Raw genomic sequence first — 22,222 nt, 5'->3', positions numbered from 1 at the left:
TGGAGCAAATGATCTGTGCCAGATGTAGTACCATCCAGCAGTGTGACTGAGGCCAGGGCACAACTTAAGCGCATCAATTGCTTCCCCAGGGGCAGAGCTGTGCTTGTACTGAGTGAGTGCCGAAGCAGGGCAGACCGCAGATGGTGTCTTCCAGGCCTGCAGCTCATCAGGCTGCATGTGGCTTGTTTTGCTTGGGCATCAACCCATCTCTGAGAATTAAACTCTACGAAGGCAGCCTTGATTCCGTGCTAGCGGGCGGCTCTCATCGTCTGCTCCGACTTCTGCTCCCCAGTAAGGCCGGCAGCCTTTCACAGATGGGTTAAGGAAGCATGGCCCCAGGCCCTCCAGAGAAAAAGCCACAACTTTGACAGAATTATTAGAATATTCTGGAAATTTGGATTTCAGTGTCTCCTGGAGTGCTTGGAAAGGGGTTTTACCTTTCCAGCCAATGCTCTGGTCCCTTGAGAAGTCTTCTTCTAATGTGAAAATTAAAATACATTGGCTCCATTAGGCATTGGAGCAGAAGGGGTGAACTAGCATGTCTTACAAGGGCATGTTTATAAAGGTTTGCCCATACGATGCAGGAAGAATGAGGTGTTGTTGACTTGGAGGAACAAGACATAAACCCAGAGATTGAACAGCATGAGATAAGAAGTTATCCAGGGCTTGGATCCTGAAGGCTGATGGTAGTTAGACCTACCTCTTGGTCTGTGAATCCCACCTGTGAAATGAGTAGAGAAGCAGGGCCTATAGGCAGTGTGCTAAGTATCAGGATTTAGTGAGATGGCATATAAAAAGCATAGCAGGTGCCAGTAAATGTCAGCTATTATGTTGATTACTGTCATTGCTACTTTTTTGACATTATCAGGCATAAATCTAATTGCTGAAAACAAACCCATTTACTGAAAAGCAGTATGTTCATATCCAGTTGCCTTTAGAGAGGTTGTACCAGCAAACCTGATGCTGTCTCCAGAGACTGCTGAGCCCAAACCATTCCCACACAAAGGAACTTTCCACACTCCTGATGGAGTTGACAGGCTGGAAGCATATTATCCAGAAATACTGAGTTTTGCAGATCTAAAACGGACAGATGATACCATGACAATTTCGTGCTAGCTGGGGCTCCGCACCCCTGAAGAAGGCCTCCTGTCAGGACAGCTGACAAATCACATGGAGAAAGCTTGCAGGGTCCCAACTGGAGTGAACGCATTTCTGGATTTCTCCAACTATGCCTGTGAGAGGCAGTTCTGTTTTTGTTGTTGGTTTTTTTTTTTTTTCTCTCCTCTCTTTCTGTCTCTTTTCAGCACAGATTCTTAGCAATTTCTTCCTCATCCAAGAAGGCCTTTGGATGTGTGTATCATCTGGTAGGTAGCTTTTGAGAAGTTCCAAGGCTGACTTTATGCCACCATCTGGGTGGCTTCAGCTTCTTTGGTTGATGGGTAAGGGAAAGGCTCTCTTTTCCCCCACCTGCCTGCCACCCATCTCTGGCTTCATTCTGTGCCCACTGTTGTAATGTATCTATGCCAGACTTTTGATCTGTCTTTGCTGCCAGTGAGCAGGCTGCAGGCTTGCAACTGTGCAGCTGTGTCTCCTGGTCCTCGCCACCTTTTTCTGTTTAATTTGGGAAAAATGGGATTCCAATACAAAGGTCTGCGAGATGAATGTGAAGTAAATCAGAGCTAGCAGTGTTGCTCAGTGGTCAAGAGCTTGCCTAGCCTGCATCCCAGCACTGGAAAACAACAACAAAACAAAACAAAACAAAACTGTGGGTTCACACAGTGAGACCACAGGAGGATGGATATTCATAGGAGCGGACCACAAAGGCTCAATAGCTATGTGCATATGATCACATAAAATAGTATCTTACAAAATGAACTTAAGGAAGTAGGAGATTTTTGTTGTTGTCATTGTTGCTGTTTTTATTGTCTTTTCCTTCTTTTTTTTTTTTTTTTTTGGCCAGTCCTGGGGCTTGGACTCAGGGCCTGAGCACTGTCCCTGGCTTCTTCTTGCTCAAGGCTAGCACTCTGCCACTTGAGCCACAGCGCCACTTCTGGCCATTTTCTATATATGTGGTGCTGGGGAATCGAACCTAGGGCCTCATGTATACGAGGCAAGCACTCTTGCCACTAGGCCATATCCCCAGCCCTTTATTGTCTTTTCCTTTGGTCTTCTTTATTTGTTTTGGGGAGGGCAAAGGGTCAGCACAGAAAAGGTGGAACAAAGAGTGAAGAATAAATACAGCAATGGTACTCACTAGACACTATGTAGAAAAATGAATTGTGCATCTGTGGGTTGACATGGAAGGGGAAAACGGGGAGAGAATGAGGGAAGGGGTGACATGGTTCATAAAGAAATGTACTCATTACCTGACTTACATAACTGTAACCCCTCTGTATATCACTTCTACAATAACAATAAAAAATACTTTTTTTAAATGGGGAGGCAGTTAAAAGGAATCACTGAGATCTGTCATAAAATTCTTTCTCAAGAAAATCAGATTATTACTTCTTGGTTGCCAGTGATCTACCAATTGTATTTTGTTAGGAGAATAATATTTAAACCTTGATAAAAGCCCACCTGGTCGCCTCCTAATCAGCCTCTTATGATCTTGGGAGAGTTGCCTGGCTTCTCTGAACTTCATTTTCTCCTGTGAATATTGGAAATAAGTTCTCTGAGTGCAGAGGGCTGTTGGAAGATGGATGGTTGTGAGGGCCTTGCATTTGGGTGAAGACTTTTTTTTTTTAATGCTGAGATTTTTCACCCAGGGCTCATGCTTGCCAGTCTTTTTGCTTTAGTTTGTTTGTTTTTCCAGTCCTGGGCCTTGAACTCAGGGCCTGGGCACCCTCCCAGAGATTCTTTGTGCTCAAGGCTAGCACTCTACCACCTGAGCCACAGCCTCACTTCTGGCATTTTCTGGGTAGTTTATTGGAGATGAGAGTCTCATGGACTTTCCTGCTGGGCTGGCTTCAAACTGAGATCCTCAGATCTCAACCTCTTGAGTAGCAAGGATTACAGGCATGAGTCACCAGAACTGGGCTACTTTGGTTTTCACAAGATCTTTTTATCTATGCCTGAGCTGTATCACCTTTAACCATGATCTTCCTATCTCTGCCTCAGGAATAGCTGGGATTATAGGTGGGCACCACCATACCCAGCTAGGACTTTAATTCTGTGCTTGAAGGCCCACTGAAGCCTTTTTATCTTCCCTTCTATGATTGCAGTCAGGAATCTCCTAGGGACTATAAGCTGTTACAAACCAAGAATCTGAAGGACTAGGCTTTTCCAGACTTGTTTGTATTCTTGATGGTTTTGCTTAGTACTGGCACTTTGCTCTTGTTCTGACCTGTAAACATTTTACATGGAACCACCTGGGTTTGTACTCTGTGTGTATCTGTGTGTGCAGGGGCATGTGTGGTGTTCTTGGATCAAACAGGATAGAAAATCTTCACTAGAGGCTTGAGCCCTTGAGTTTGGAGATTTTAGTTTTCTTTCTTCTTGGCTCTGTTGCTAAAACCTTTCGTTATTTGTAATTTGGAAGCTGGGGTCTTGTGCCGTTATTTCCCTGGGGATAAAGCGAGGGGAGGGAGAGAGAAGCAAGGTTACTAAACTGGGGCTGTAGCTCTTGGAAGAGTACTTACTTAGCATGTGTGAGGGCCTGGGTTCAATCCCAACACTGCTTGGGGGGGGGGGGGTGCCGGGGAGGCTGACAGGAGATAGAGGAAGAGAAGAAAAAAAGGAAGGGAAGGAGAGAGAAAGGTTGGACAGAAAAGCTGGAAGGGAGATGGAATGGGAAGCCTCTAGAAGCATGTCAGAGCCATTTCAAGCCCATGATGAAAGTGTGAAGCTGCAGGTTACTGCTGGATGAAGTCACGACTCAGGAGACCAAGCTTTCTGTACTACTTTTACTAAAAATTTCTCTCCCCATCTGTCCCCCCCCCCCCCCCCGCCGCAACTCAGAATGAAGCCATTTGACATGCTAAAGCCTCCTTGTGACTGAACGCAGCATGTCTTTCCCACTAGCACAAGGCAGAGCTTTTTCAAAGTGCCTTCATTAAGAGGAGCACATTTTCAAGTACACCGTGAGCCTGCCACACCTTGGTGGGTGTAGAATGAACTTCCGGCACCTGTTGGGCTCTGAAGCCTGTGAAAATTGAGTTGGCTGATTGGGAGAGACAAAGAGGAGAGCTGAGTTGAAAGATGAAATCCTCTATAGAGGCCCCGGGTCCAGAGCTTTCTCTGGTCTGGTGGGAAATGGGGACATGAAGGAAATTAGGAAGAAAGTATCACTAGCTTGGAGCTCACTGAGAACCATGGTGTGAAGCTATAGGAGAAAGGAATCCTGGTGATTTCTGGTCCCTCCCTTCTTCCCAGATCTAGTATATAAGCTGTCTGCTGTAAGCCAGGCTGAAGGCAATCGGGGCCAGGGAACATGGAAGACCTTTGTATTTTAGAATTTAGAACACAAATGATCTCTCTCTGTCTCTGTCTGTCTCTGTCTCTGTCTCTCTCTCTTGGTCAAGTGGCTTGAACTCAGGGCCTGAGCAGTGTCCCTGAGCTTTTTTTGCTCAAGGTCAGCACTCTACCACTCTTGAGTCACAGCACCACTTCCAGTTTTCTGGTGACTAATTGGAGGTAAGAGTCTCACAGTTTTTCCTGCCTGGGATGGCTTTGAACCCTGATCCTCAGATCCTTAGTTACACAGAACTAGGATGACAGACTTGTGTCACCAGCACCTGGCTCAGATGAACTCTGCACTTGGCCTTTCTCAGATGATAGATGCCCCAACTTCGTTTGCTTCTGCTCCTCTCACACTGGGAACTCAATTGGCTTCAAGTCCTCCTCTTCTCCTTGATTCTTTAAAATCAAATCTTATAAATATTACCCAACCCTATTCAGGGTTAAGAGTAACTGGGACAAAAATTCTTAGCATTTCATTTCATCTGGGCAGGGTGCCATTTTTCCAGCTCTTTTCTTGGCTTCTCTTCATCTGTTATGAGTCCTTGGAGATATTTATTCATGAAAGTTCCAGGACTCAGCTGAGAAACAGCTATACTTTCTGTGGTTACAAAATCAGGTGTGGTTTGGGGGATGGCTGCTGTGTATATTGAGGTGTATGCTGGGGTGTCTGTGTGGGTGTATAGAAAAAAATGCACCCTATCATGTGCTGTCCAATATAAATTATGCTCTAGATAACTTGCCTTATTCATGTGTATGTGCACACATATGTGTGCATGCACACGTACCAGTATTGGGGCTTGAACATAGGGTCTTAGGTTTTTCACTCAAGACTAGCAACTCAGAGTGAAGCCATTTAAAATCACAAAGCCACTTTGTGACTGAGCACAGCATGGCTTTTCCACGTGCGCAGCTCCACTTCTGGTTTTCTGGTGGTTAATTGGATATAAGAGTCTCATGGACTTTCCTGCCTGGGCTGACTTCTAACTAACTGTGATCCTCAGATCTTAGCCTCCTGAGTAGCTAGGATTTCAGAAGTGAGCCACCACTGCCCAGCTCTTGCCTCATTCTTGCATTGATCATGTAGCCAGAACTCATCAGTTCTGTTCAGTAATTGACAATCCAAGACTCATAGAGGTTAACTAGCTTCTTGAAGGTTTGTAGACAGTAGAGGGGAGCCAAGATTCAAATCTAGCATGATTGAAGTCTGAATTCTGAAGCCTGAATGACATTCTCCATTTTAGATTTCCTCATACTTCTTAGATATTCCTTGTGCTTGTTTATATTTTTCCTTCCAGATTGTATGAATGAATGAATGAATCCCTCACTTGAAAAAAACCTTCTCATTTAGCTGTTGAATTAAAATCTTTTATGTTTGTGTTTTGGGAAATCCGGAACTATCTAAAAGAAGAGACCACATATGAGAGAGGAGGCTTTTGGGGTAAAAGTGTGAGGGCCAGGAATAGGAAGATGTTGAGATGAAAGCCAAAATGAGTGGAAGATGCCTTTACTGCTTGAGAGAACATGAGGAGTCCCCCGGGACCTTCTGTTGGTTGGGAACACCTCTTGGGGTATGAATGGAGAAATGTACTTGTCACATTGCACCCCAAAATTGTATGCACAATTGTGCATTAACTAAAATATCTGTGTTCTCTTGCCGAACCCTAGTTCTTTACTCTGACACAGGGCCTATGTCAGCTGATCTGTAAGTTCACTCCCAGGCCCAACCTTAATGAGTGTGAACTTTCAGGGTGAACCCAGCCTTGACAGCGAAGGGCTATAATTTGCACTGCTGGCTGCTCTTGACGGGAAACTGAAAGGTCAGGTTTTATACCAGGACCTGACCTGCCTGCCTTGTGAATCTGGGCTGGAAGAGGGGAAGTGAGAGCCCCCCAGAGACTGGCTGTGCTTCCAAGAAGAACACTTGACCTTGGTATGTGTCACTCTAGTGGGGAGGCTGTGAGACCGTGCTGTGTATGTACTTATGCACCCCAAATTTACTGTGCATGTACCTGTGGATATTGCTCACATGCAGATTCTCCTTTTTTTTTTTTTTTTTTTTTAAATTTGTGCCAGTCCTGGAGTTTGAACTCAGGATCTGGGCACTGTCCTGAGTTTTTAACCCACAGTACCATTTCTGACATTTTGGTAGTTAATTAAAGATAAAAGTCTCATGGACTTTGCTGCACAGGCTGGCTTCGAACTGAGATCCTCATACCTCAGCCTCCTGAGTAGCTAGGATTACAAGTGTGAGCTACTGATGCCCGGCTCAAATTCTCTATTTTTAACAGGCTGCTGCTGCTTCTAAATGATCTTTGCAGCAGGCATGGAGGCTACACAGGAAAGACAATTTGGCTGGTCCCAATTGTATCCTTCCTTATTTGAATACACCTCAAAGAAACCACATAGCTGCTTCATGACTCAGTTTCTCCCTCCACAAAGTATTAAAATATTTAATTGTCAATGTTTAATGATAGCTGACTCTACTCACTATTTTATATGCTATGTCTTCACGAACATTCCCTTTATGAGGTAGGTTCTGCTGCCGTCTCCACCCCGTGGTAATAGAAAGAAACTGAGTCACTTGCATAAGATTACATACCTAATAACTGAGGAAATGGATTTGAATTGTTCATGCCATTTGATTTGATGGAAGTGAAAGACATTGGGATTTGCTGTGTATATCTGTGCACACGATTTATTTGATATACATGCTTAGGCATATTTGGGGACAACTGAGATGACACAGTATTGAAGTAAAATTCCAGTTTCTGTAAACTCTCCTGCTTTGTGACGTTTTGAAGAGCACAGATGTTTTCTTGGATGTCTTTGATACTTACTGAGCAGGGTAAAGGATGTCCTGGCTGAGTTTCTGGTTATTTAGAATTTAGACTCCATTTATTTTCAGTCTTGGTTTTACAACGTTGGACAAAATGTTCAATGACTTTTATGCCTTCAGAGAAGGAACAGAATTCACCAACTGGGGAGTTCATCTTGTGACTTGAGGCATGCCTGGCATGCAAGTAAGTTCCAGTGAACCTCACTTATAAATGAAGGCAGAGTTGGTGATGGCAAATATCATCAGAGAATGATGTTCCTTAGCTCAGAGGACAGCAGGCTATGAGCTGGTCAGATAAAATGTATTGCTTTCTACCCTTACTCCTTGTTATTCCTCCAGAAGCTTTCTCAATAACAGAGGACATTTTAAGTAGGGGAAGTGATTCCTATATGAAGGTATACCTATAATTGAGACTCCATTATTATAATGTGCTACACATCAATCACCAGGCCCCGGTGGTGACTCAACACCTATAATCCTAGCCATTCAAGAGGCTGAGATCTAATGACCATGGTTTGAAGCCAACATTGGCAGAAAAGTCTATGAGATTTGTATCTCCAGTTAACCAGCAAAAAGTCAGAAGTGGAGCTATAGCTGAAGTGGTAGAGTACTAGTCTTGAAAAAACAAAGGCTAAAGGACAGCACCTTGGTCCTGAGTTCAAGCCCTACTACTAGCCCCCCAAAAACATGTTGTACACAGGACCAGAGTGAGGTAGTTCTCTAACTCCAACGTCTCTTGTCTCTCTCAGACCTCATTAATGACCCTCGCATTGTGTCAGCCCCAGTATAACTGGGTCTCGCTCAGCACAGCACCTCCAGCAGCCTGTACCCCTGAATATAGTTGGCCCAAGACATTTAACTTGCCTCTAGGCTACCTCTACTCCTGCATGTTCCCAAGATAGTTCTCTTTTCTATGTAGTAAAATATGCATTGAAAGCGCACCAATTACATAGGTGTGTGCTGAACAGAAATTCCATTTACTATTAACTCTACATTTTATTCTTTTTCCAGAATGTGCGTGATCTGTTGGCTTATTGAAAATTGTAGTTAGCTGAACTTTGACTTGAAGTTTTAATACGTTTTTATCTTTCTCTGGAAGTTCATACTGTTCTGATTAATACAGGGACCCACCCTCCATCCCTTTTTTCTTCCCTCCCTGCTTCCTTTCACTCCCAGCTTTGTTTGCTGAGCACTGTATCTACTGAGTGATATCCCCAGCCATGCTTAGCATTGAAATCATTTTGCAATGCTGGGGACGCCCTCAGGAAGGCCTCAGGAGGCCCTCAGGAATCCCTTCGTCGCTGTGAGCTCTGTCCACGGTGGTCATCCCCTGGCTAATGCAGTTCACCAGTGGGTAAAGTGCATGTGAAGTGGCCATTCCTGGCTGGGCAGCTGCATAGCCCTCCTGCCAGCTACCCATCACCATCCAGGACTGCATTGGAACCACTGCCTGGTGTATTCCTCGGTGTATTTCTAGTCCACCCTCTCAGAAGGTGCAGGATAGCCTGTGGAGGCTCGAAGCTCACCATAGATTGGATTTAGGCAACATAAGCCCCTCTACTACAGTTGCCTCATTAGGAGGCAGGGTGAAAATGCAGTGTCAAATGGCTCATGGGCTCCTCCTTTTGTGCCCGTTTGTGCTTAAATGGCTCATGAAGGGCAACGAGAGGTGGAAAGCAATGGATCCCAAAGCTGAATTGATCAGGAAGTTTGAACCTGCCTTCCTATCACTTTGTCAGTTTGGCTGCCTTAACACCAGTGTGTCTTCCTCTTGTGATGCTTTAAAATCATTCTAAATCCTGCCCTGCTGAATTGCTAAGAGGCAGCATCTTAAATGGTAACTATGATATCATGCACTATTTTGGATTTTTGAAAGAACATTGCCGAGAGTGGAAAATAGCATTTAAGCATTCATAAGGGGCAAGGCACTGCCTTGGGCCCTGTGGGCCACTGAAAATATTACAGAGGATTTTTTTATATTTAGCTGACCCTTTATAGCTTGGGATCTATGTTTGCTAAAGAACTGCAGGTTTGACAAACTTTCTGAAATTAAGTATGGTTTTTTTCTGTGAATGTATTATGTTCTTTTTAAAAATGTTAGGATACTGGGGTTTGAACTCAAGGTCTTGAGATTGCTGAGTAGGATCTCTACTACCTGAGCCATACCACCAGACCCTTTTTGCACTGGTTATTTTTGAGGTAGCATCTTCCTTTGTGCTTACTCACAGAGTGGACAGGGATACTCCTGTGGGTGATGTCCCATGTCACTGAAAATGATAGGTATGTGCTACCACATCCAGCCATTGGTGAAGATGGAGTCTCATGATCTTTTATGCCATTCACTGGCTCAAACCACAATTCCTTCCCTCATTTCTGCCTTTGAATTGTTGAGCCACCACACCCAGTTTCTGTTCAATTTTTAGTAGAGAAGGATCCCGTATTCATCAAATTCTTGAAGGCATCAGTCATGTCAAAACTTGAGAACTGGTAGGTTGGGTGGTACATTATTGTAAATTCCTCCTGAGAAAGCTCCAAGGTTAATGTAATATTAGGACAATGTAATGTAATATTAGGACAAAATATTGTTCTGTCCTGTGAAAAAGACAACACTCTATATGACAGGTATTATCTCACCTTAAGCTCTGTCAAGTTCAAAGGAGAATGACCTGGTTTCTTTCCATTTTCTATATGAGTAAGTTGAGGAGCACAGTGTCAGATGCCCATGCTATTGGAGTTCTTGTTTCTCCTATCTCTCAGATACTATTTTATTGATTATTTAACAGTTTACTGATACCTTGTGGGTAGGCGAGGGTTTGTAGTCTTGCTGCTCTGAAGGCATTCTCTTCACTATTGGACATGTTGGAGCAAGATAGAAGAATTAAATTACATTAAAGTTGTGGTGCCATCTACAAGACAGTAGTAACAGTCTTCCTCTACATTAACCTTATTTTTCTACTTACCTCATTAATTGAGGACACAGGTAGTTTTCTTTGTGAGGTCTTGCTGATAAATTACTCCTTGTGTAATTGAATTATATACCATAGTTTTCACTTCAATGTATCAATATACACATTTTGTTATTTATTTGTCGGGTGTGGGGCTTGAACTCATGGCCTAAGCACTGTCCCTGAGTTTTTTCAACTCAAGGCTAGTGCTCTAACCACTTTGAGTCACAGTGCCACTTCCAGCTTTATGGTGGTTCATTGGAGATAACAGTCTCATGGTTCGTGCCTGGTCAGTTTCAAACCAGATCTTATCCTCCTGAGTAGCTAGGATTACAGGTGTGAGCCATCATGTTTTAAAAAAAATTAAAATAAGTTTACATATTGCTCCAAGCTAATCTCTGCATACCCACTAAGAGAATGTGCCTTACTGATAGAAAGCCACCAAGCTACATTGAATATTTCAAAAGCTACTTGTTAAGTACGTATCTATAGTGCTAGATACAAGATGACAGGAATTTCTGGAATTCTCATTCCAGTAGTGTAAAAATATGAGAGGACATACAGCCACAAATAAAACAATTTCTAGTCATGACAACTGCTAAGGAGAAACATTTAACAGTCATAGATGGCGAGTGGAGGAGAATAGGCGAGCTATCGTTGGTATTTTTCATGGAGGCTATGCCTTTAATGATATGAAAAAAAAAATTGTAAGAAAGCTGACGTAGGCTAGCTCAGACAGACCAAGGCTACTGAAGCTTTATAGACAGGATGCAGGATGGAAGTAAGCAGAGTTGGAGAGAGAGGGAGGGATGAGCCAGATGTTGGGCCTTGAGGGCCATAGTTAGGGAGCTGGCCCTTCATTCCTAGTGCAGCTGGAAGTCTGTGGAGCATTGCAGAGAGGGAAATGAGTCGATCACCATGGGTTTAAACACAGTGGTGGAAATTAGATTCTAAAAGGGCAGGCCTGGGGGCAGGCAGTTAAGAAGCACTGTTGTAGGCAGGGCATAGTGATGAACTGCATCATATTAGTAAGTCAAAGGGGAGAGGGGAGTCACTGGAGTTGTGCCTGAGACTCAGCCCATGCACGGAGGAAGGCCACAGTTGGGGCTATTTGTCATATCGGCTGTGACATGAGTGTGTGTGCATGGCCACATCCAACAGGCTTTGGAGGAGAGGGAGTGAAGGGAGCATGCATCCTTCCACCAGCACCTTGTCAAATCTGAATATAACAAATTCTTAAATGTTTTCCAAACCTTACTGCCACAGACCATGTGAATTCAATTCATCGAGGGCTTCTTTCCAATAAAACATGAAACCAGGAAATGTTATTTTCTTTCTATGTACTTCCCTCCTTTCTTTCCCTGCTGCAGAATGAGGAAATGAGTTCTGGCTGAGAACAAAACCACAAAAACGGCTCCACAGATCCAGCTAGAAGACGGGAAGTCAGCATCTTGCCTTCTCTGCCTAGCCCTCTTATGGGAAACCCTGAGAACTCTCAGGGTTTTTTGTTTTGCTTCTTTTTCTCTTGGTCCTGACTAAACCCAGGTCTCCCCTGAGCAGTCGTGTCTTTCCCTCTGCTGTCTAACTCAATCTGAATGGAAGGCTTTATATCCAGCATCGGTATTTGGTAAACACCCAATTTCTGGATGCTCTTATTTCTCCAGTCCACGGGGATTCTCCTGGGCCTTTGGCCTCATTCACTGAGGACCGTGGACTTCTGGGAAGGTTTTTGCCTCCAGCTCTTCAGTATGGATATTAAAAGGGCCCTGTCAAGTTTGGAAGGGTGTGACCACTGCCAGAATCCCCTCAAGCCAGGACCCTGAGGGAGGCCTCTGCCAGCTGGCCCCCATCCACACCAGAGACGGCTGGCTTTCCATGGTTCTCTGTGTATGGAGCTGGCTGAATTCCCCTGGATGAAAGGCGGCCTAATATAAACTGAAAATGTTATTAATAAGCAGCCACTTAAGAATTTCCTATGAGTTGCCAGTGATTTGGGGGCCTCTGTGTGCATAGGGAGAGAAGTATAACTTGTTTTACATGGATTAAGAGACCTATACAGTCCATCTGCAGGGGCCTCACAAAGGCCTTGAGGTCTTGGTAAAGGGCTTTGGGTAAATTCCAGAACCTCTTTGAGTATTGGTTGTCCCATCTGTGGAGTGAAGATAATAATTCCCATCTCTTAGTGTGGTTTGAGGATTCGACAAGAAGTGCTTGGGAAGGTCTTAGCAGAGTCTAATGCATACCCAGAAAATGTTTTCTTAAAAAGACAACTTGGGGGAGATTATGACTCCAGGCATGAAATCAAAGTGCCTTGGCTTCCTCTAACTTATAAGAAGAAGAGATAGGGGGTCCCGGAGGCCTTCAGGGTGGAGGACTGGCAACTGCAGCGCTCAGCTTCTCTGAGACCCCATCTGTAAAAAGTTCTGCTCTTCCAATTGACCTTGGAAAGAGATTGGCAGTTTCCAAGTTACCCACATTGGAAATGTGTAGTAAGTAAATAGTCTGGAATATATGATTAGTCCAAAAATATCTAACCTGGCTGCTTTCGTGTATGTTGATAGAAATAGAAGGTCATATGTGTGACTTTGGGAAAAAATAATCAGGCCAAGCACCAATAGCTCACACCTATAATCCTAGCTGCTTGGAAGACTGAGATCTGAGGATTGTGGTTTGAAATCAGCCTGAGATGACATATCTAAGAGACTCTTACTTTCAATTCTCCAGCAAAAAGCTGCAAGTGAGAATGTGGCTCAAGTGGTAGAGTACCAGCCTTAAGCAAGAAAGCTAAATAAGAGTACAGAGCCCTGAGTTCAAGTCCCACATACCACACACACACACACACACACACACACACACACACACACACACACGAATCATGGTAAAGGATGTATAATCCCTTCAATAGAATGGTGATCAAATTATGTGGCTCAGCCCATTATACCTAGTTTAATACCAAGCTTTTAATAAAAAAAAATTATAGAAATCAACTCTTTACCAGCTTTCTCCCCCATTCTAACTGTAAGACTTTAGTAGGATCTAGATGGACTTTTAGAGAACAAGAACCCTAACTACTTTTATTTGTTGTTAGGTTGTGGGCTTTTTTGTGTGTTTTTTTTTTCCCCTTTTATATCCCTGGACATTGCCTAGGGCCCAACACACTAAGCACATAGTCTGGCTTTCCTAGATACCAAGCATGGTGCATATATTGTCCTAAAGGCATAAAGTTGGCAAAGTTAGAGTTTGAACCCAACTCAGTATGACTATAGAATCCAAGATCTTGATACCCATTGCCTTTAAGTATACTATTTAGAAGACATCGAATGTCCCGGATCTTGCTTTGTGGAATTTACCAACTTCTTCACACAGGAGAAGGAAGCCAGCACATATTTCATCTGATGGCATGGAAGAGAAAGACAAAGAAACATTTTATAGACTCCTTTTCTCCTGGCTTTGGCGTTTAGAAGTGAGGAGTATTGAAATGTACTTTGCTGTCATTTTCTCCGAAACTGCTCTCTTGACTGACTCATGTGGAAAGGAAGGGCTCTTAGAAGTTGTTCTGTGAAACATCCAACTCAGCAAAAAATATGCATGCCATCAAATCCCAGTTAACATGGGGACAAAATGAAGTGGAGGCATTCAGAAAAATGGAGCTGTGCTGCCTCCCTTGGTTGGTTTATTCTTAGCAGAGCAGTGAGTCTGACAGTGAAGGAAATCAGAGCATCTCTGGGTACACGCAGCCTTGTGTAGGGATGGAGTGATGCAGGTAGCAGTGTTGCCATGGAGACACCATCCGTGGCCTAGCTCTTCTCCTTTGAGGGCTCACTCTGTCTACTCAACACAGTGCTGAATTAGCTATCTATGTGCTTGGTGGGCAGATCCCTCACTGACTTGTTATGCTTTTACAATAAAGCCAAACCTCTTCTTAATGGTGCCCCATCTGCCATCTTGTCACCATCTGATACTGACTTTTCACAGAATCTCAGTGGCATCATGTTCTCGCCCACCTCCATGCTTTTATTCACCTGTCAGGAATACTCCTTCCTTTTCTTCTTGCCAAGAAACCTCCTACTCAACAGCCTTCTGGTGGAACATCCTCAAAGGAGACACTCCCAATCCCATTAACCTGGCATCAACTGGAGCACAGGGCCTGGTACATTCATAATGACCTAGACCACAGTCAGACTACTCTCCATGTTGTTTTCAAATGTTTTGTTTTGAAAAGCTGTTGTTACAAGAATAGTATCGCAAACTCTCCTACACCCTTCTAGATTTTTTTCTCAACATATTGCCAGATTTGTGTTGGTTCTTTCTCTCTTCTTTCCTGCCTTGTGTTCATTTCTTTTTGGTGGTCCTGGGGCATTGAACTGAGGGCCTCATTTTTGCTAGGCAGGCACTCTACCACTGAGCCATGGCCCCAGCCCCTTTTTGCAAGGGTTTATTTTTTAAATAGGATATTACTTTGTGCCTGGTTGTGTTCTTAGACCTTGATCTGCCTAATTTAGGCTTTGTATCATAGCTGGCATGACAGATGCATTCCATGATATTCAGCTCCTTTCTGTTGAAATGAAGTCTCATGATTTTTTTTTTTCTGCCAAGACTGATCTGGAACTGTTATCTTCCTCCCAAGCTCAGCCTCCCACCCAGCTGGTATGACAGGTACATATACCACTACACCCAGCTATTGCTTGAGAAAGGTTCTGTCCTGTATGACCAGGATGACCTTGAATCACCGTCCACCTGATCTCAGCCTCCCAGCTAGCTAGGATTACAGGTATGAGCCACTCATCCCTGGCCTCTTCCACTCATTCTCCTCTTTGCTCCCTCTTTCTCCTACACCTTCATATATATACACAGATACATTATTGTTGAAACATCTGGGAATCAGTTGCAAGCATCACCCTTTATTGGGTATATACTTCATCTATCTTTTCCAAAAAAGGGTATTCTGTCCACATTGAAATTTATGTTCTGGCTCTTTGTGGTTTGTCTTTGTATCCTAATCAGACAGACACTCCTGGTTTGCTTTTCTTTAACACCTCATAATACCTCCCACAATCCATAGTACAAAGTTGTTCAGTGGGTGATTGTTTAATAAATGAAGCTGCCTTGCCACAAATACTATGTCATTGTCCCTGCTTCCCCTTAGCACGCATCTGTCCAGTGTATTCTGGCTCATGGCTCCCCTGGCGCTGAGACATCCCAAGGTTCCCTCTCAACTTTCTGAAGCTGCTAATCTCGTCCTGTGCTAGGGCGAGAGCGAGGGCCCAGATGTGCTCTTCTTCCATGAATGCTGGGAATCGGTAGGTTGTTTCTAACCTCATGACTCACGAGTGGACTTTACCTGAAGAACATGCAGGACATCTCCCAAGGTCTTCACTGACAGGGGCTTTGTTTGCCTAATGTGAACTCCTGCTCAGCCGCTTACCGTTGACATCCTTCCCCTTCCTACTTCTCCATGTTACTGGCAGACCTTCCTTGGAATCCTCTCCTATCTGCCTCCACATTCGGACCTCTTCTCAGGTCTGATGCTGGGGAAACACAATCTAAAATATTACTCCCCAGTGACTGAGGCATCATCCCTATAAATCCAGGCATCTAATAGGAGAACTTTGTGTGTGTTTCTGAACAGTCGTCCAGCAGATCTGTTTCTAAAAGAGCATGTGTTTCCATGACTCCAAAATTACAAGATCAATCAGCCTGCAGTAAGGTTCTGTGTGTCTCACCATCAAATTGTGAATTGGCATATTCAGGAGAGGAGACACCTGCCAATGAGAACTGCCACAGGGGCTACGTTTGGGGGCTACCTTAACCCCCGCCCCACTTCCTCCGAAAGAGAGGAGCACCTCTGTGCAGATGGCCAGGCTGCTGGAGCCATGCAGAAGGGAGGAAGTGGAGCAGGACCAGGCAGCAGGGTTCTGGCACTCAGTGTACACCAGCCTTGGACCCAGCTGGCCCTGTCGCGGTCTCCGACCTTTAGCTTTTTCCTTTCTCACAGAGATAGAAATCATGCTTCCAGACATGGCAAGTGTCAAGGTTCATGCCTGGGTTCCTCATTCAGACTGAGCATTTGCCAGAAATGAAAAAGGATAAGCACAGTCTTGTGTCTGGGGGAGTGTAGGGAGCCAGGCAGGCTGCAAATAACAGGAAGTGCTCATGGCTGATATCATGGGCAGAGACACACAGGAATTCCAAGGAGACAGACACTGAGGAGAATAGAAGAACTTCCAGCTCCCACTGAGAAGGCTCGCTGCTCAGCTTGAGTTTTGGGACAGACAGTGGCTCAGCCAGTTTGTCCACTGTCATCCATGCAAGTGGCCCTGGGGGAGTAGGAAGGCCACCAGCACCTTCTAAGAACAATTCAGGGAGTCCCTTCCCACCTCAGGGCCATCAGATGTGCTTTGCCTGTGCTTGGAAAAGGCTCGCCCAAGTGTTTCTTAGAGGGGGCACTTCTAAGTGCAGCTCCAGTGTAACTTCCACGGGAGAGGGCTGTCCAGACCCATCCTCAGACCCTTGCCTTGTTTCTGTGCTACTTACTATAATCAAAAAAGGTCAAGTTTACGTTCATTTCCTTGACTGCTGTCTTTTTCACTTGGCTTGAAGCTCTATAAAAGTAAGCATACTCTGTGACTTAATTGTTTTGATTTGGCCACATCATAATATAGTACCTAGCACATCACAGATGCTTATTCCATTTTGTTTGCTTGGGTAGATAGGTAGGCAAACAGATAGATAGGGATGGATGGACGGATGGATGGATGGGTAAAAGGATAGATGGAAGGAAGAAGAGAAGTACAAAGGAGGAAAGGGGAGGACTATTTGTAACTTTGGTTGAGTCACTGAGTTTAGGCTTAAGTTTCATATCCGTGAAATGGGTAAAATGACAGCTCTACAGAACTGCTGCGAGTGACTAAATGAGATAAACTATATGGGGAATAATACAAATATCATAAATCTGCCATAAAAGTGACAGTTACAGTCATGGTAGAACACAGCTGCTGTGGTCCCCCTCTCCTGTTGATGTCCAGGACAGAGCTGGGGCCCAGGAAGGCCTTCCGAGCAGACTTTCCCCTCTTAGAACATGCCCATGTCACTTCATGCCTGCCTCCACAGACCCATTGTCTCTTTTCCACCTTGTTAACACTTTTTCTTGCACTTGCATTTGGGGAGGTATGGACCAATAGGAGGTAGAACCCTTGGTGGGGGCCATTTTATGACATGACTCAAGTGGGTTCTGAGGAGGACCTGCCTGGCCATTGTGATTGTTCGGTTTCCCTAGCTCTGACCTCCTCACAGAAGGATCTCCTCAGCAGTGTCTTAGGACTAGTGGACCTTGCTTCCAGTTCTTTCTACCTCATTGAGCCTAATAGGGTAGCTGGTCCTTTTATTCACATACTTCTTCTAAGTGTCCTACAGTCCAATAAAAATTCTCTTCTTACCTCTTGAAACCAGGAAGAGGTCGAAGGCCAAAGGTCAGTAAACAAATGAACGAACAAAATCCAACATAGCCAGGCACTAAGTGGCTCATGCCTATAATCCTAGCTCCTCAGGAAGCTGAGATCTGAGGATCCCAGTTCAAAGCCAGCCCGGGTAGAAAAAAGTCCATGAGATGCTTATCTCCAATTAATTAGAAAAAAGCAGTAAGTGGTAGAATGCTAGCCATGAACAAAGCCAAGAGAGTGCAAGGCCATGAGTTTAAACTACCATATCAACACACACACCACCACCTCCACCACCACCACCATCACCACCATGAAGAAGTTCAGCTGATTGTAGGCTGATGCATTGGTACATGTGAAGAGTGGATGGTTCTTATTGAAAACTTAGGCAATAAAGCTGGGCAACAATGCAGACTGGAGAAATCAGGCTCCTTCCCAGCTCCTCCTGAGTCAGTCTTTCCCAAGGCAGATTCATTAGGTGGTTTGAAGTGGTATAAGTTATCACAGCGTTGGCGAGGATGTGACTGATACACAAAGACATTAGTCAGAGCCAAGTCTTAGTGGTTTTAAATTATCCATGCCCCATCTCTCTCCATTTGCACAGAAAATTGAAAGTCGATAGCTATTGAAATCTGGTTTTCAGATGTTTTGTTTTGTTTTGTTTTTTTTATCTGAGGGTCATAACTTTTAACTCTGTGATACCCATAGGAGTGTGTGTGTGTGTGTGTGTGTGTGTGTGTGTGTGTGTGTGTGTACAATGTGTATATATTTCCCATGTTGGTACTATCTTTCACACTACATAAGTAAATTCTTGATCCTACTGTAGGGCACTCCATCAGAACAAGCCTCACTTATCTGAATTGAATAATGCACAGTCTGTTTGCTGAGGGTATTGGGTACTCATGTGTGGGTGGCTCTGGCTCATGTCTTGGCATTCCAGGCCCAGAATCTTGTCCCCTGGCTCTTACTGTGAGAGAACACATAGAATGAAGTCCACTCTCCAGTTTCTTAGCACTAAGGCGGGGAGATGGGCCAGCATCTGTTTCTGCTTAACAGTGATTATCTTTGGGATTTTGAGTGTTTTGAAACTGTTTCTCTTTTTTCTTTCTTATCTACAATTTCTGATTTCTTTCTACATTAATTGTATGTTACTTCCCCCCCCCCTTCTAAGTGCAGGAAGCAGTAATTTTAAATTATGATAAGTATAGTTAGGAGGAAAATGTTTCCCTTTCCCCCCTTTATTCTTATGGATAAGAGGAGCTATTCTTTTGCTTTCAGTCAGCTAGAGCCATGGGAGAATTTGAATACATACTTGGTATTAAAGAAGAAAAAAAGGGGCTAGGAATATGGCCTAGTGGCAAGAGTGCTTGCCTCATATACATGAAGCCCTGGGTTTGATTCCTCAGCACCTATATATATATATATATATATATATATATATATATATATATATATATATATATATATATGAAAAGGCCAGAAGTGGCACTGTGGCTCAAGTGGCAGAGTGCTCTAGCCTTGAGCAAAAAGAAGCCAGGGATCATGCTCAGGCCCTGAGTTCAAGCCCCAGGATTGGCAAAAAAAAAAGGAATGCTATGGAGGTCTTTCAGTCACATTTGACTTTTGTCTTTAACAGAAGGTACTACTACGTTGAGTCTAGCAATGCACCTTTCTCTTCAGTCCTTAGGTTTGTGCTGGGGTTGAGCTACCTATTCTGAGAAAGCTGTGTCGTGCCCCCATGTGTGAGGGTCATTCGAATCCCATCTGCCCATCGATGTGGACAGAGAAGCCCATACCCCCAGGGGAAGGGAGGCCCCACGGCTGGGCTGTAAGGAGACACACCATTCTTGCTGATGATGTAGTCCTGCTTCTCACCAACCACCAGGTGACTGAGTCATTCAAGAGCCTCAGACATGGCAGTTTGGTGAAGTTGGCATAATCCTCCTCCCCCCAACATAGTTTGAAAATAGGCATTGCCCAGAGTTTTTTGGACCATCTATTAGGTCTTCTGAGAGAACCCTCACCAGTTGTCAGACCATGGCTTGAGATCCTCCTTTCTCACTATAGACAAGCATTCTCCAACTGTGCTCAGAAGACCAGCTTGCAGGACAACTGCCCTGAGCTCTGGCTCAGACTGTGCAGCCCATCACTGGGGACTGGCCTCTGAGTCCCAAGCCTTTCCATGAAGCACCCTGGCAAGCAGATGCCTAATTTTCCTAGAGCCAGAATAGTTATTGATGTGGATAGTTTACTGAGTAGGATGGATCTCGAAGACCCTCCATTCTTTTATTGTCTTCCAATCTATCAAAGTATCAAGCACCCCACTTTTGTTTTGGTACATCCTAGAGACGAATTAGGGGAGCCCAGAGACTTTGGTGGTCTTGGGAGTTGTATCTTTGGACCCTTGAGGACATAGGACTCTGATTGAGCCTGGGCTTTGGAGAAAGAAGCTGGGCCTGTGGTTTGTCTTTTTAGCATCAACATAGGCAAGTCTAGTTTATATATGGAGCTTCTGCATATGAGGTCAGGCTTTTTTTTTAATAGACACACAAAATCTTTTCTCCTCATTATAAAGAGGGAGGTATAAAGGACAAAGAGAAGAAAAGGAGGAAAAGGTCTTAATGATGTTGACAATGCCAGCCAAGCCTGCATTTCTAGCTTAGGACTTGTAACTTGTCAGAAATCATATTCTAAAGGAAAATGGATCTCTCTGCCTTCATCTTCGCAGTCTTCCCCACAAAGCAAGACTTCTTGCTTCAGGTTCAGTGTTGTAAATAACCTGTCAACATTTCAAGGATAAGTCTGCCTACCTCCCCCACCCCCCAACTAGTCTGTTTACATGAATTCTCATCACAACAAGTCACTTAATTGGCGTAAATTATTAGTGCTTTTCCAAATGGTGAGGCTGCTGTGCAGATGACCTGGATGCACTGAGCCAGCTAGACACATGGCCACTGGCCAACAATATGCAGCCCCTGGCAGAGCTGACGGTGGCTTCCAAGACAGGGAAACAAGTGAGTTAACCAATTGATCTTTGGGGAGGGGAGGGCAGGAGAGAGTACAGAGGAAGTTTGGGGCAAAGGCCAGAAAGGAAGGAGAAAACAGCATCTCCTCTCTCTGAGTCATGGCTTATTCTTTGAAAACCTGTCATTCACCTGGCCAATTACGTGTGGGTAGAATGTCAGTTCTGACAGAATGAAACCAATGCACTCTCTGCGAGTGCATGTGTCTTTAGACACACGTACGTGTGTCTTTAATGAAATTTTTCTTTACTAGCAGGTTTTATTTTCATAAATGTCTAATTAAAATTTTTTTTTTAAAAAAAACCCTAAATCATGCATGTCCCCGATACACACACCTCTCTGAATGTTTCATCCAGGTACAAAGCTTTCATCAGGGTGCTGAGTGAGTCCTTGGGTGACACTGCATTTTGCCACTGGGAGAGAGAGAGAGAGAGAGAGAGAGATCAGGGTCCAGGGAAGTTTTCTTGGCTCTATGTCTGACCCTCTGTGCCTTTCTGGGCAAATGAGCCTTGAGTTCTCAACTTGCAAATGGAAGTTATTAAATCAGCCTTTCTGAAGGTTGTCATGGAGTCACTAGAGGTTGAACATTCTGTGCAAATAAAAATGGCTTGCCTTGGGAGTTCCCGTTAATTATAAATGAGGAGCAGAAGGCATTCGGCTAGCAAGGAAGATAGATAAGGCCCTTGTGATTTTGATTTGCTGTTTTTGTTTTCTTTCTTTTTTTTTTTCCCCCCTCCTCCTTGATTCTTCTTTTGGGGGAAGAGTAGGGGGCGAGACAGTGAGTTTGCTATTCAGGAGACACAGGGTCCATGAGTAGAATTGGGTGGGATCTTTATAAGTGATGTTTTTCTTTAATGAAAATTAGATGACCACTACTTTGAGTCCCCATCATACTCAGAACTCCCTTTGACCAAGTTGCTTGACTACCCTGAATCTTTGTTGCTTCTCTGAGAATGGAGATAATCTTGCCTTGGAGAACTGACAGGTGAGGATGGGTCATAAGTATAAGACAAAAGGTAAGTCAATTGCTATGCATGTATCTGAGTGTACTTCTCACCCCATCCGGTCCTCTCATGCTGCATCAGCACTTGCTACCTTTAATCTAGCATAGAATCAAGTGATCATATGTGCCCCTAATTGTATGTTTCTTGTCTCTGAGAACACCCATGCCATGAGACAGGGGCTTGTGTTTTGGCTACATGTCTCAATTGTCTAGAGCTGTCCCTGGCATTGGTAGGTGCTTACAGGGTATTTGTTGAGTGACCAACCTTACATTCATTAGATTATGCCCCCTTCAGGATTAAATATTGTACCTTCCCTGCCATTGCTGAATAAATGAATTTAATGGATAGATATTCCAGGGATCAGATTTGGTGAAACATTCTTCTCCATTCTGATTTGAAGTATGGCTTCCTACTAAAAATCATTAATTACCAAATACTTACTATATTTGCTTTAGATACAGTGAAACTTTATTTTGCCCTGAAAGTCATCAACTGGCATTAAAAAAAAAAAAAAAGATCC

The 22,222-nt window shown here is 44.0% G+C and overlaps 1 protein-coding gene across 3 annotated transcripts in view; it reads left to right on the top strand.

The window, feature by feature from the left end:
* Prickle2 (prickle planar cell polarity protein 2) overlaps positions 1–22,222 on the top strand; it is a 305,613-nt gene that overhangs the window by 204,578 nt on the left and 78,813 nt on the right. The window lies entirely within an intron of this gene.

The sequence above is a fragment of the Perognathus longimembris genome, chromosome 10, assembly GCF_023159225.1.
Source record: "Perognathus longimembris pacificus isolate PPM17 chromosome 10, ASM2315922v1, whole genome shotgun sequence".
Taxonomy (NCBI): Eukaryota; Metazoa; Chordata; class Mammalia; order Rodentia; family Heteromyidae; genus Perognathus; species Perognathus longimembris.
This window is presented reverse-complemented; position numbering and strand designations above follow the sequence as displayed.